The sequence below is a fragment of the Danio rerio genome, chromosome 4 (assembly GCF_052040795.2).
Source record: "Danio rerio strain M-AB ecotype USA chromosome 4, GRCz13ab, whole genome shotgun sequence".
Lineage (NCBI taxonomy): Eukaryota > Metazoa > Chordata > Actinopteri > Cypriniformes > Danionidae > Danio > Danio rerio.
This window is the reverse complement of record NC_141024.2, coordinates 52785956-52799327: the sequence shown is the minus strand read 5'-3', so window position 1 is coordinate 52799327 and position 13372 is coordinate 52785956. Positions and strand designations below refer to the sequence as shown.

General features: G+C 44.9%; 1 protein-coding gene and 5 non-coding genes across 6 annotated transcripts in view; all 6 read left to right on the top strand.

The window, feature by feature from the left end:
- The window catches only part of LOC137491225 (uncharacterized), a 481743-nt gene that overhangs the window by 271904 nt on the left and 196467 nt on the right, over positions 1-13372 (top strand). The window lies entirely within an intron of this gene.
- trnam-cau (transfer RNA methionine (anticodon CAU)) lies at positions 4567-4639 on the top strand. The gene has a single exon. It is a non-coding gene; the product is annotated as a tRNA-Met (tRNA).
- trnam-cau (transfer RNA methionine (anticodon CAU)) lies at positions 5421-5493 on the top strand. The gene has a single exon. It is a non-coding gene; the product is annotated as a tRNA-Met (tRNA).
- On the top strand, positions 7976-8048 carry trnam-cau (transfer RNA methionine (anticodon CAU)). Its single transcript has one exon. It is a non-coding gene; the product is annotated as a tRNA-Met (tRNA).
- On the top strand, positions 8830-8902 carry trnam-cau (transfer RNA methionine (anticodon CAU)). Its single transcript has one exon. It is a non-coding gene; the product is annotated as a tRNA-Met (tRNA).
- Positions 11385-11457, top strand: trnam-cau (transfer RNA methionine (anticodon CAU)). Its single transcript has one exon. It is a non-coding gene; the product is annotated as a tRNA-Met (tRNA).

Here is a 13372-nt window from a genome sequence, read left to right as displayed (position 1 = left end):
CTTAAAAAGTCTTACATTTGACATTATGATATCTACAGAAACCCTTTTTTTACAAGACTTCAGTCTATAATCTGAAAAAAAAACATTATGGTAAGAAGACAACTTAATTTGTGTGATATTTAATTTATAAATAATATGTTTAGGCACTAGGCAGTGTTGTTCTGTGGTTTCTGACGGTTCAGTTCGCGAATTAGGTAATTAACAAAGTTTCTCCATAATTTGCAAGTGTTTTTTTTTTTATTTATTACATCATCTATTGATCGTACAGATAGAAAGGCATCATTTGAAATGATAAAAAGTCGTGCATTTGTGCATATTTCTGCTATCTTTATACTCAAAATAGCAAAACATTGTTTTTGTAAAATAATCATGGTGCGCAGTGGGTATTGCTATCGCCTCAAAGCAAGAAGTTTGTTGGTTCAAGCCCTGGCTGAGTCAGTTGGTGTTTCTGTGTGGAGTTTGCATGTTCTCCCCATGTTGGCGTGGGTTTCCTCTATAGGTGCTCTATAATTATAATCTATAATTAATGCTGTTTACACAGTTTTAAAAGTGTTTATAGTATCTTTAGATGTGTTATGTAAAATGTGTTTTACTGCCTGAATCTTGTCTGACTCCGCATTCATGGATAATTCCACCAATATCGCCAAGCTAAAAAAGTAATTTGTAATTTTGTAATTTGAGTAGTTTTTACGAAGAGTAATTTGTACTTTTACTTGAGTACTTTTTAACACCAGTACTTTTACTTGTAATTGAGTACAATTTCAGCAATGTAACAGTACTTGTAATTGAGTACAATTTTTTTTGTACTCTTACCACCACTGCTGGTAACAGTATTCGCAGATTATTAAATATTATTGAACTTTCACATCAGCAGAAGATGGAGAGTCTTGTCATTTCAATGGATGCAGAAAAAGCATTTGATCGAGTTGAGTGGCCTTATTTGTTCCTCACACTATCTAAATTCGGTCTGGGTAACAATTTCATTAGTTGGATCAAATTGTTATATAATGGCCCTCTTTCTGCAGTAATAACTAATGGTCTGCGTTCCTCTTGTTTTGAGATCAGTAGAGGAACTCGACAAGGCTGCCCATTGTCTCCGCTTCTTTTTGCTTTAGTAATAGAACCTCTCGCTGAATCAATTAGGTCAGATTTAGGCATATATGGCTTAACTATAGCGGATAACCAGCATAAGATTAATCTCTATGTTGATGATGTTCTTGTTTTCTTATCAAAACCAGAAATATCTATAATTAATCTTATTAATGTTATTAAAGAGTTTAGTGCCTTTTCAGGCTATAGGATTAATTTTAGTAAATCTGAAGCAATGCCTTTAGGTAGTCTAAAAACTATCCCGTCAAGTTCAGTTTCTTTTCCATTTAAGTGGTCTCCACTAGGCTTTGTGTATCTAGGAATACAAATAACCCCTAAATTTGACCAGATGTTTAAATCAAATTTTACCCCTCTTTTTAATCGGATTAAACTTGATCTAGAGAGATGGAATACTCTTTCTCTATCCTGGCTGGGGCGAATTGCTCTTTTGAAAATGAACATTCTTCCAAGATTGTTATATCCGATTCAGATGATCCCAGTAATTTTTTTTGCAGAAAACTTTTAAAGATCTGGACAGATGTTTTAGTTATTTTATATGGGCTGGTAAAAGACCTCGCATTAGGTTTAATACATTGCGTCTACCGGAGGATATGGGTGGTCTTGGTCTTCCGGATATTAGAAGATATCAACTGGGTGCCCATTTACGTTACATAAATACCTGGATTTCAGAAGACCCAGCTTCATTGTGGCTGGATATAGAGTCTTCCCAATCACAGGTTCCCCTTCGCAATTTGCTCTTTCTCAAAAGAATGAAGACTGTTAGAGTAGCTTCCACAAACCCTATAACTTTAAATTCTGTCAAGGCTTGGCATTCGGTTAGACGACTAGATGGTAAGTCATGTTTAACATCAATTTATACTCCAATTTGTAATAATCTAGATTTTCCCCCAGGTATTAGTGATTCACGTTTTCAACAGTGGGATCATAAGGGACTTTCTAAACTAGAAGATCTCTTTGATAATAATGTTCTCATGTCTTTTAGTCAGATTTCACAAAAATATTCTCTGGATGGACGAGACTTTTTCCGCTATTTACAAATAAGAAATTATATTCAAAAAGATACAACACTTCTTACTAATTCAAGTTCTTCAGAAATTGAAAAGCAGCTATTTAAGATGCACTTGATCAAATCTATAAGTTCATTCTATAGTCTGTTATCGGAGTATGCTAATGCATCTACTCATTTTCTTAAAATAATCTGGGAAAAGGAACTTAATATTCAAATAACAGATGAAGATTGGAATATAGTTTGGAAAAATGCAAAGAATTTGAGCATATGTAATAAAGTTAGAGCTATCCAACTTAAGATTCTTCATAGAGCTCATATTTCTCCTCTCCAGCGTAGTAAATTTAGAGCTGATTTCTCTCCACTCTGTCCCAAGTGCAAGACAGAAATGGGTAACCTTACCCACTGTTTCTGGTTTTGTAACAAAATACAGAGGTTCTGGTTGGGGGTTTCCGAAGAAGTGAGTAAGGTTTTGGGTGTTTCTGTGGTTCCAGATCCAGCATCTTTTCTGTTAGGAATGTCCCCTCCTGTAAGTCTTGATAAGTACAAAATGAGGCTTTTCAATTTCCTTCTTTTTAATGCAAGAAAATGTATACTTTTAAAATGGATCTCGGATAAGGCTCCCTCTGTTAGGATGTGGCACCGAACTATTCTTGAATATGTGTCGTTAGATTATCTGACCTGTATTGTACATAACAAAAGTGGAGTTTTTCATAAAATCTGGGAACCTTTCCTGGCATATATTGACTTTGACATTGCTTCAATCCTGACAAGAGGATTTAATTAAGAATGTCATGGTTGGTTTTATTGATTGTTTCACACTTACTATTAATACTTCAATATTCTTTAAATTTTCCAGACCTACTGAACTCCCATGTATGTACATAGGCACCTGTAAAGCCCTATTTTTGTTTGTGAGCTGAACTGTACCTTTTTGTTTTTGTTTTTGTTTTGTTTTGTTTTTTTGTTATTTGTTTAACTGTTGTTGCCATTGAATCATCATTATTTTGCAAGGATGTTATTTTATTTATTTATTATTATTTGTTTATATGTATATAAAAGCAAAAACTTAATAAAACTATATATACAAAAAAAAAAAAATCAACGGCATCCCAGGACATTCTACTACATGGCATTCCAAGACAGGACTTTTGATCCCCTTTTGGTTCATTTTTATTAAAGCCATCGTCCATTGTTTTGTTTACATGCTTTTCCGAGTTTTTGTGGACAATACCTTGATCCCAAACGCCTTAAAACCTACAGTCTAAAGAGCCCATTAAGGCTGCCAGGGACACTGCTACGCTGCATAAACTTTGGCGCAACAAGATTGATGCGGTGCTTCGTCAGTGTTACTGTATCACTCGGCCATGGTGCCAGAGAGTTAAAGACTTGAGCCTGAACGTGTTGCCAAAGATTAAGTTTGTGAGAAGTGTAATTCAAACCCACACTTTAAAGGGGACTGCAACCTGAATGCAGCACCTTAGACCGCTCGGTCATCCTGACATGCTTGCCTGACCCAAGCTGTCTCATAGGAGCCACAGCGCAGCACCGTGACATGGAAGCTGGTCTTTCACAGTTTGCGCAGGTCCAACAGTCTGCCTCGTTGGCGCAGTAGGCAGCGCGTCAGTCTCATAATCTGAAGGTCGTAAGTTCGAGCCTCACACGGGGTAAGGTGCTACCTTTTGGCACTTGGAAGCGCTTAGATGACTGGGCAGCATTTTTTATTCCCTTCCGTGTGGATCATGCTTCCCCGGGGCTAAAAAGCTACAGCTCCTCTGGGGGCCTGGCAGTGTGAAGTTCCAAGAACATTTCCTGAGTCTGAAGCAATGATGGTAAGATGCTCCCATTCCTATCACATTGTCGCTTGACGTTCGGCGTGGATCTGTCAAATGTTATGAATTAACGTTGTGCGAGGATTTGACGAAAAGTCCTGCGAATCCCATTGCTTTAAAAATCAACGGCATCCCAGGACATTCTACTACATGGCATCCCAAGACAGTACTTTTGATCCCCTTTTGGTTCACTTGCATTAAAGCCTTCGTCCATTGTTTTGTTTACATGCTTTTCTGAGTTTTTGTGGACAATACCTTGATCTAAACGCCTTAAAACCTACAGTCTAAAGAGCCCATTAAGGCTGCCAGGGACACTGCTATGCTGCATAAACTTTGGCGCAACGAGATTGATGCGGTGCTTTGTCAGTGTTACTGCATCACTCTGACAAGGTGGCAGAGAGTTAAAGACTTTAGCCTGAACGCATAGCCAAAGATTAGGTTTGTCGGAAGTGGCATTCGAATCCACGCCTCCAGGAGAAATTGCAACCTTAACGCAGCGCCTGAGACCGCTTGGCCATCCTGACATCCCTACTTAACCCGAGTTGTCTCCTAGTATCCACACCGAAGCACCGTGACATGGAAGCTGGTGTTTCACAGTTTGCCCAGGGCCATCAGTCTGCCTCGTTGGCGCAGTAGGCAGCGCGTCAGTCTCATAATCTGAAGGTCGTGAGTTCGAGCCTCACACGGGGCAAGGTGCTACCTTTTGGCACTTGGAAGCGCTTAAATGACTGGGCAGCATTTTTTATTCCCTTCCGTGTGGATCATGCTTGCCCGGGGCTAAAAAGCTACAGCTCCTCTGGAGGCCTGGCGGTGTGAAGTTCCAAGAACATTTCCTGAGTCTGAAGCAATGATGGTAAGATGCTCCCATTCCTATCACGTTGTCGCTTGACGTTCGGCGTGGATCTGTCAAATGTCATGAATTAACGTTGTGCGAGGATTTGACGAAAAGTCCTGCGAATCCCATTGCCTTAAAAATTAACGGCATCCCAGGACATTCTACTACATGGCATTCCAAGACAGAACTTTTGATCCCCTTTTGGTTCACTTGCATTAAAGCCTTCGTCCATTGTTTTGTTTACATGCTTTTCTGAGTTTTTGTGGACAATACCTTGATCGCAAACGCCTTAAAACCTACAGTCTAAAGAGCCCATTAAGGCTGCCAGGGACACTGCTACGCTGCATAAACTTTGGCGCAACGAGATTGATGCGGTGCTTTGTCAGTGTTACTGCATCACTCTGACAAGGTGGCAGAGAGTTAAAGACTTTAGCCTGAACGCATAGCCAAAGATTAGGTTTGTCGGAAGTGGCATTCGAATCCACGCCTCCAGGAGAAATTGCAACCTTAACGCAGCGCCTTAGACCGCTTGGCCATCCTGACATCCCTACTTAACCCGAGTTGTCTCCTAGTATCCACACCGAAGCACCGTGACATGGAAGCTGGTGTTTCACAGTTTGCCCAGGGCCATCAGTCTGCCTCGTTGGCGCAGTAGGCAGCGCGTCAGTCTCATAATCTGAAGGTCGTGAGTTCGAGCCTCACACGGGGCAAGGTGCTACCTTTTGGCACTTGGAAGCGCTTAAATGACTGGGCAGCATTTTTTATTCCCTTCCGTGTGGATCATGCTTGCCCGGGGCTAAAAAGCTACAGCTCCTCTGGAGGCCTGGCGGTGTGAAGTTCCAAGAACATTTCCTGAGTCTGAAGCAATGATGGTAAGATGCTCCCATTCCTATCACGTTGTCGCTTGACGTTCGGCGTGGATCTGTCAAATGTCATGAATTAACGTTGTGCGAGGATTTGACGAAAAGTCCTGCGAATCCCATTGCCTTAAAAATCAACGGCATCCCAGGACATTCTACTACATGGCATTCCAAGACAGAACTTTTGATCCCCTTTTGGTTCACTTGCATTAAAGCCTTCGTCCATTGTTTTGTTTACATGCTTTTCTGAGTTTTTGTGGACAATACCTTGATCGCAAACGCCTTAAAACCTACAGTCTAAAGAGCCCATTAAGGCTGCCAGGGACACTGCTACGCTGCATAAACTTTGGCGCAACGAGATTGATGCGGTGCTTTGTCAGTGTTACTGTATCACTCGGCCATGGTGCCAGAGAGTTAAAGACTTGAGCCTGAACGTGTTGCCAAAGATTAAGTTTGTGAGAAGTGTAATTCAAACCCACACTTCAAGGGGGGACTGCAATCTGAATGCAGCACCTTAGACCGCTCGGCCATCCTGACATGCTTGCCTGACCCAAGCTGTCTCATAGGAGCCACAGCGCAGCATCGTGACATAGAAGCTGGTCTTTCACAGTTTGCCCTGGTCCAACAGTCTGCCTCGTTGGCGCAGTAGGCAGCGCGTCAGTCTCTTAATCTGAAGGTCGTGAGTTCGAGCCTCACACAGGGCAAGGTTCTACCTTTTGGCACTTGGAAGCGCTTAGATGACTGGGCAGCATTTTTTATTCCCTTCCGTGTAGATCATGCTTCCCCGGGGCTAAAAAGCTACAGCTCCTCTGGAGGCCTGGCGGTGTGAAGTTCCAAGAACATTTCTTGAGTCTGAAGCAATGATGGTAAGATGCTCCCATTCCTGACATGTTGTCGCTTGACGTTCGGCGTGGATCTGTCAAATGTCATGAATTAACGTTGTGTGAGGATTTGACGAAAAGTCCTGCGAATCCCATTGCCTTAAAAATCAACGGCATCCCAGGACATTCCTTGGCATTCCAAGACAGTACTTTTGATCCCCTTTTGGTTCACTTTTATTAAAACCATCGTCCATTGTTTTGTTTACATGCTTTTCCGAGTTTTTGTGGACCATACCTTGATCGCAAACGCCTTAAAACCTACAGTCTAATGAGCCCATTAAGGCTGCCAGGGACACTGCTACGCTGCATAAACTTTGGCGCAACGAGATTGATGCGGTGCTTCGTCAGTGTTACTGTATCACTCGGCCATGGTGCCAGAGAGTTAAAGACACGAGCCTGAACGTGTTGCCAAAGATTAAGTTTGTGAGAAGTGTAATTCAAACCCACACTTTAAAGGGGACTGCAACCTGAATGCAGCACCTTAGACCGCTCGGTCATCCTGACATGCTTGCCTGACCCAAGCTGTCTCATAGGAGCCACAGCGCAGCACCGTGACATGGAAGCTGGTCTTTCACAGTTTGCGCAGGTCCAACAGTCTGCCTCGTTGGCGCAGTAGGCAGCGCGTCAGTCTCATAATCTGAAGGTCGTAAGTTCGAGCCTCACACGGGGTAAGGTGCTACCTTTTGGCACTTGGAAGCGCTTAGATGACTGGGCAGCATTTTTTATTCCCTTCCGTGTGGATCATGCTTCCCCGGGGCTAAAAAGCTACAGCTCCTCTGGGGGCCTGGCAGTGTGAAGTTCCAAGAACATTTCCTGAGTCTGAAGCAATGATGGTAAGATGCTCCCATTCCTATCACATTGTCGCTTGACGTTCGGCGTGGATCTGTCAAATGTTATGAATTAACGTTGTGCGAGGATTTGACGAAAAGTCCTGCGAATCCCATTGCTTTAAAAATCAACGGCATCCCAGGACATTCTACTACATGGCATTCCAAGACAGTACTTTTGATCCCCTTTTGGTTCACTTGCATTAAAGCCTTCGTCCATTGTTTTGTTTACATGCTTTTCTGAGTTTTTGTGGACAATACCTTGATCTAAACGCCTTAAAACCTACAGTCTAAAGAGCCCATTAAGGCTGCCAGGGACACTGCTATGCTGCATAAACTTTGGCGCAACGAGATTGATGCGGTGCTTTGTCAGTGTTACTGCATCACTCTGACAAGGTGGCAGAGAGTTAAAGACTTTAGCCTGAACGCATAGCCAAAGATTAGGTTTGTCGGAAGTGGCATTCGAATCCACGCCTCCAGGAGAAATTGCAACCTTAACGCAGCGCCTTAGACCGCTTGGCCATCCTGACATCCCTACTTAACCCGAGTTGTCTCCTAGTATCCACACCGAAGCACCGTGACATGGAAGCTGGTGTTTCACAGTTTGCCCAGGGCCATCAGTCTGCCTCGTTGGCGCAGTAGGCAGCGCGTCAGTCTCATAATCTGAAGGTCGTGAGTTCGAGCCTCACACGGGGCAAGGTGCTACCTTTTGGCACTTGGAAGCGCTTAAATGACTGGGCAGCATTTTTTATTCCCTTCCGTGTGGATCATGCTTGCCCGGGGCTAAAAAGCTACAGCTCCTCTGGAGGCCTGGCGGTGTGAAGTTCCAAGAACATTTCCTGAGTCTGAAGCAATGATGGTAAGATGCTCCCATTCCTATCACGTTGTCGCTTGACGTTCGGCGTGGATCTGTCAAATGTCATGAATTAACGTTGTGCGAGGATTTGACGAAAAGTCCTGCGAATCCCATTGCCTTAAAAATTAACGGCATCCCAGGACATTCTACTACATGGCATTCCAAGACAGAACTTTTGATCCCCTTTTGGTTCACTTGCATTAAAGCCTTCGTCCATTGTTTTGTTTACATGCTTTTCTGAGTTTTTGTGGACAATACCTTGATCGCAAACGCCTTAAAACCTACAGTCTAAAGAGCCCATTAAGGCTGCCAGGGACACTGCTACGCTGCATAAACTTTGGCGCAACGAGATTGATGCGGTGCTTTGTCAGTGTTACTGCATCACTCTGACAAGGTGGCAGAGAGTTAAAGACTTTAGCCTGAACGCATAGCCAAAGATTAGGTTTGTCGGAAGTGGCATTCGAATCCACGCCTCCAGGAGAAATTGCAACCTTAACGCAGCGCCTTAGACCGCTTGGCCATCCTGACATCCCTACTTAACCCGAGTTGTCTCCTAGTATCCACACCGAAGCACCGTGACATGGAAGCTGGTGTTTCACAGTTTGCCCAGGGCCATCAGTCTGCCTCGTTGGCGCAGTAGGCAGCGCGTCAGTCTCATAATCTGAAGGTCGTGAGTTCGAGCCTCACACGGGGCAAGGTGCTACCTTTTGGCACTTGGAAGCGCTTAAATGACTGGGCAGCATTTTTTATTCCCTTCCGTGTGGATCATGCTTGCCCGGGGCTAAAAAGCTACAGCTCCTCTGGAGGCCTGGCGGTGTGAAGTTCCAAGAACATTTCCTGAGTCTGAAGCAATGATGGTAAGATGCTCCCATTCCTATCACGTTGTCGCTTGACGTTCGGCGTGGATCTGTCAAATGTCATGAATTAACGTTGTGCGAGGATTTGACGAAAAGTCCTGCGAATCCCATTGCCTTAAAAATCAACGGCATCCCAGGACATTCTACTACATGGCATTCCAAGACAGAACTTTTGATCCCCTTTTGGTTCACTTGCATTAAAGCCTTCGTCCATTGTTTTGTTTACATGCTTTTCTGAGTTTTTGTGGACAATACCTTGATCGCAAACGCCTTAAAACCTACAGTCTAAAGAGCCCATTAAGGCTGCCAGGGACACTGCTACGCTGCATAAACTTTGGCGCAACGAGATTGATGCGGTGCTTTGTCAGTGTTACTGTATCACTCGGCCATGGTGCCAGAGAGTTAAAGACTTGAGCCTGAACGTGTTGCCAAAGATTAAGTTTGTGAGAAGTGTAATTCAAACCCACACTTCAAGGGGGGACTGCAATCTGAATGCAGCACCTTAGACCGCTCGGCCATCCTGACATGCTTGCCTGACCCAAGCTGTCTCATAGGAGCCACAGCGCAGCATCGTGACATAGAAGCTGGTCTTTCACAGTTTGCCCTGGTCCAACAGTCTGCCTCGTTGGCGCAGTAGGCAGCGCGTCAGTCTCTTAATCTGAAGCTCGTGAGTTCGAGCCTCACACAGGGCAAGGTGCTACCTTTTGGCACTTGGAAGCGCTTAGATGACTGGGCAGCATTTTTTATTCCCTTCCGTGTAGATCATGCTTCCCCGGGGCTAAAAAGCTACAGCTCCTCTGGAGGCCTGGCGGTGTGAAGTTCCAAGAACATTTCTTGAGTCTGAAGCAATGATGGTAAGATGCTCCCATTCCTGACATGTTGTCGCTTGACGTTCGGCGTGGATCTGTCAAATGTCATGAATTAACGTTGTGTGAGGATTTGACGAAAAGTCCTGCGAATCCCATTGCCTTAAAAATCAACGGCATCCCAGGACATTCCTTGGCATTCCAAGACAGTACTTTTGATCCCCTTTTGGTTCACTTTTATTAAAACCATCGTCCATTGTTTTGTTTACATGCTTTTCCGAGTTTTTGTGGACCATACCTTGATCGCAAACGCCTTAAAACCTACAGTCTAATGAGCCCATTAAGGCTGCCAGGGACACTGCTACGCTGCATAAACTTTGGCGCAACGAGATTGATGCGGTGCTTCGTCAGTGTTACTGTATCACTCGGCCATGGTGCCAGAGAGTTAAAGACATGAGCCTGAACGTGTTGCCAAAGATTAAGTTTGTGAGAAGTGTAATTCAAACCCACACTTCAAGGGGGTCTGCAACTTGAATGCAGCACCTTAGACCGCTCGGCCATCCAGACATGCTTGCCTGATCCAAGCTGTCTCATAGGAGCCACAGCGCAGCATCGTGACATGGAAGCTGGTCTTTCACAGTTTGCCCTGGTCCAACAGTCTGCTTCGTTGGCGCAGTAGGCAGCGCATCAGTCTCATAATCGGAAGGTAGTGAGTTCGAGCCTCACACGGGGCAAGGTGCTACCTTTTGGCACTTGGAAGCGCTTAGATGACTGGGCAGCATTTTTTATTCCCTTCCGTGTAGATCATGCTTCCCCGGGGCTAAAAAGCTACAGCTCCTCTGGAGGCCTGGCAGTGTGAAGTTCCAAGAACATTTCCTGAGTCTGAAGCAATGATGGTAAGATGCTCCCATTCCTATCACGTTGTCGCTTGACGTTCGGCGTGGATCTGTCAAATGTCATGAATTAACGTTGTGCGAGGATTTGACGAAAAGTCCTGCGAATCCCATTGCTTTAAAAATCAATGGCATCCCAGGACATTCTACTACATGGCATTCCAAGACAGTACTTTTGATCCCCTTTTGGTTCACTTGCATTAAAGCCTTCGTCCATTGTTTTGTTTACATGCTTTTCTGAGTTTTTGTGGACAATACCTTGATCTAAACGCCTTAAAACCTACAGTCTAAAGAGCCCATTAAGGCTGCCAGGGACACTGCTATGCTGCATAAACTTTGGCGCAACGAGATTGATGCGGTGCTTTGTCAGTGTTACTGCATCACTCTGACAAGGTGGCAGAGAGTTAAAGACTTTAGCCTGAACGCATAGCCAAAGATTAGGTTTGTCGGAAGTGGCATTCGAATCCACGCCTCCAGGAGAAATTGCAACCTTAACGCAGCGCCTTAGACCGCTTGGCCATCCTGACATCCCTACTTAACCCGAGTTATCTCCTAGTATCCACACCGAAGCACCGTGACATGGAAGCTGGTGTTTCACAGTTTGCCCAGGGCCATCAGTCTGCCTCGTTGGCGCAGTAGGCAGCGCGTCAGTCTCATAATCTGAAGGTCGTGAGTTCGAGCCTCACACGGGGCAAGGTGCTACCTTTTGGCACTTGGAAGCACTTAAATGACTGGGCAGCATTTTTTATTCCCTTCCGTGTGGATCATGCTTGCCCGGGGCTAAAAAGCTACAGCTCCTCTGGAGGCCTGGCGGTGTGAAGTTCCAAGAACATTTCCTGAGTCTGAAGCAATGATGGTAAGATGCTCCCATTCCTATCACGTTGTCGCTTGACGTTCGGCGTGGATCTGTCAAATGTCATGAATTAACGTTGTGCGAGGATTTGACGAAAAGTCCTGCGAATCCCATTGCCTTAAAAATCAACGGCATCCCAGGACATTCTACTACATGGCATTCCAAGACAGAACTTTTGATCCCCTTTTGGTTCACTTGCATTAAAGCCTTCGTCCATTGTTTTGTTTACATGCTTTTCTGAGTTTTTGTGGACAATACCTTGATCGCAAACGCCTTAAAACCTACAGTCTAAAGAGCCCATTAAGGCTGCCAGGGACACTGCTACGCTGCATAAACTTTGGCGCAACGAGATTGATGCGGTGCTTTGTCAGTGTTACTGTATCACTCGGCCATGGTGCCAGAGAGTTAAAGACTTGAGCCTGAACGTGTTGCCAAAGATTAAGTTTGTGAGAAGTGTAATTCAAACCCACACTTCAAGGGGGGACTGCAATCTGAATGCAGCACCTTAGACCGCTCGGCCATCCTGACATGCTTGCCTGACCCAAGCTGTCTCATAGGAGCCACAGCGCAGCATCGTGACATAGAAGCTGGTCTTTCACAGTTTGCCCTGGTCCAACAGTCTGCCTTGTTGGCGCAGTAGGCAGCGCGTCAGTCTCTTAATCTGAAGCTCGTGAGTTCGAGCCTCACACAGGGCAAGGTGCTACCTTTTGGCACTTGGAAGCGCTTAGATGACTGGGCAGCATTTTTTATTCCCTTCCGTGTAGATCATGCTTCCCCGGGGCTAAAAAGCTACAGCTCCTCTGGAGGCCTGGCGGTGTGAAGTTCCAAGAACATTTCTTGAGTCTGAAGCAATGATGGTAAGATGCTCCCATTCCTGACATGTTGTCGCTTGACGTTCGGCGTGGATCTGTCAAATGTCATGAATTAACGTTGTGTGAGGATTTGACGAAAAGTCCTGCGAATCCCATTGCCTTAAAAATCAACGGCATCCCAGGACATTCCTTGGCATTCCAAGACAGTACTTTTGATCCCCTTTTGGTTCACTTTTATTAAAACCATCGTCCATTGTTTTGTTTACATGCTTTTCCGAGTTTTTGTGGACCATACCTTGATCGCAAACGCCTTAAAACCTACAGTCTAATGAGCCCATTAAGGCTGCCAGGGACACTGCTACGCTGCATAAACTTTGGCGCAACGAGATTGATGCGGTGCTTCGTCAGTGTTACTGTATCACTCGGCCATGGTGCCAGAGAGTTAAAGACATGAGCCTGAACGTGTTGCCAAAGATTAAGTTTGTGAGAAGTGTAATTCAAACCCACACTTCAAGGGGGTCTGCAACTTGAATGCAGCACCTTAGACCGCTCGGCCATCCAGACATGCTTGCCTGACCCAAGCTGTCTCATAGGAGCCACAGCGCAGCATCGTGACATGGAAGCTGGTCTTTCACAGTTTGCCCTGGTCCAACAGTCTGCTTCGTTGGCGCAGTAGGCAGCGCATCAGTCTCATAATCGGAAGGTAGTGAGTTCGAGCCTCACACGGGGCAAGGTGCTACCTTTTGGCACTTGGAAGCGCTTAGATGACTGGGCAGCATTTTTTATTCCCTTCCGTGTAGATCATGCTTCCCCGGGGCTAAAAAGCTACAGCTCCTCTGGAGGCCTGGCAGTGTGAAGTTCCAAGAACATTTCCTGAGTCTGAAGCAATGATGGTAAGATGCTCCCATTCCTATCACGTTGTCGCTTGACGTTCGGCGTGGATC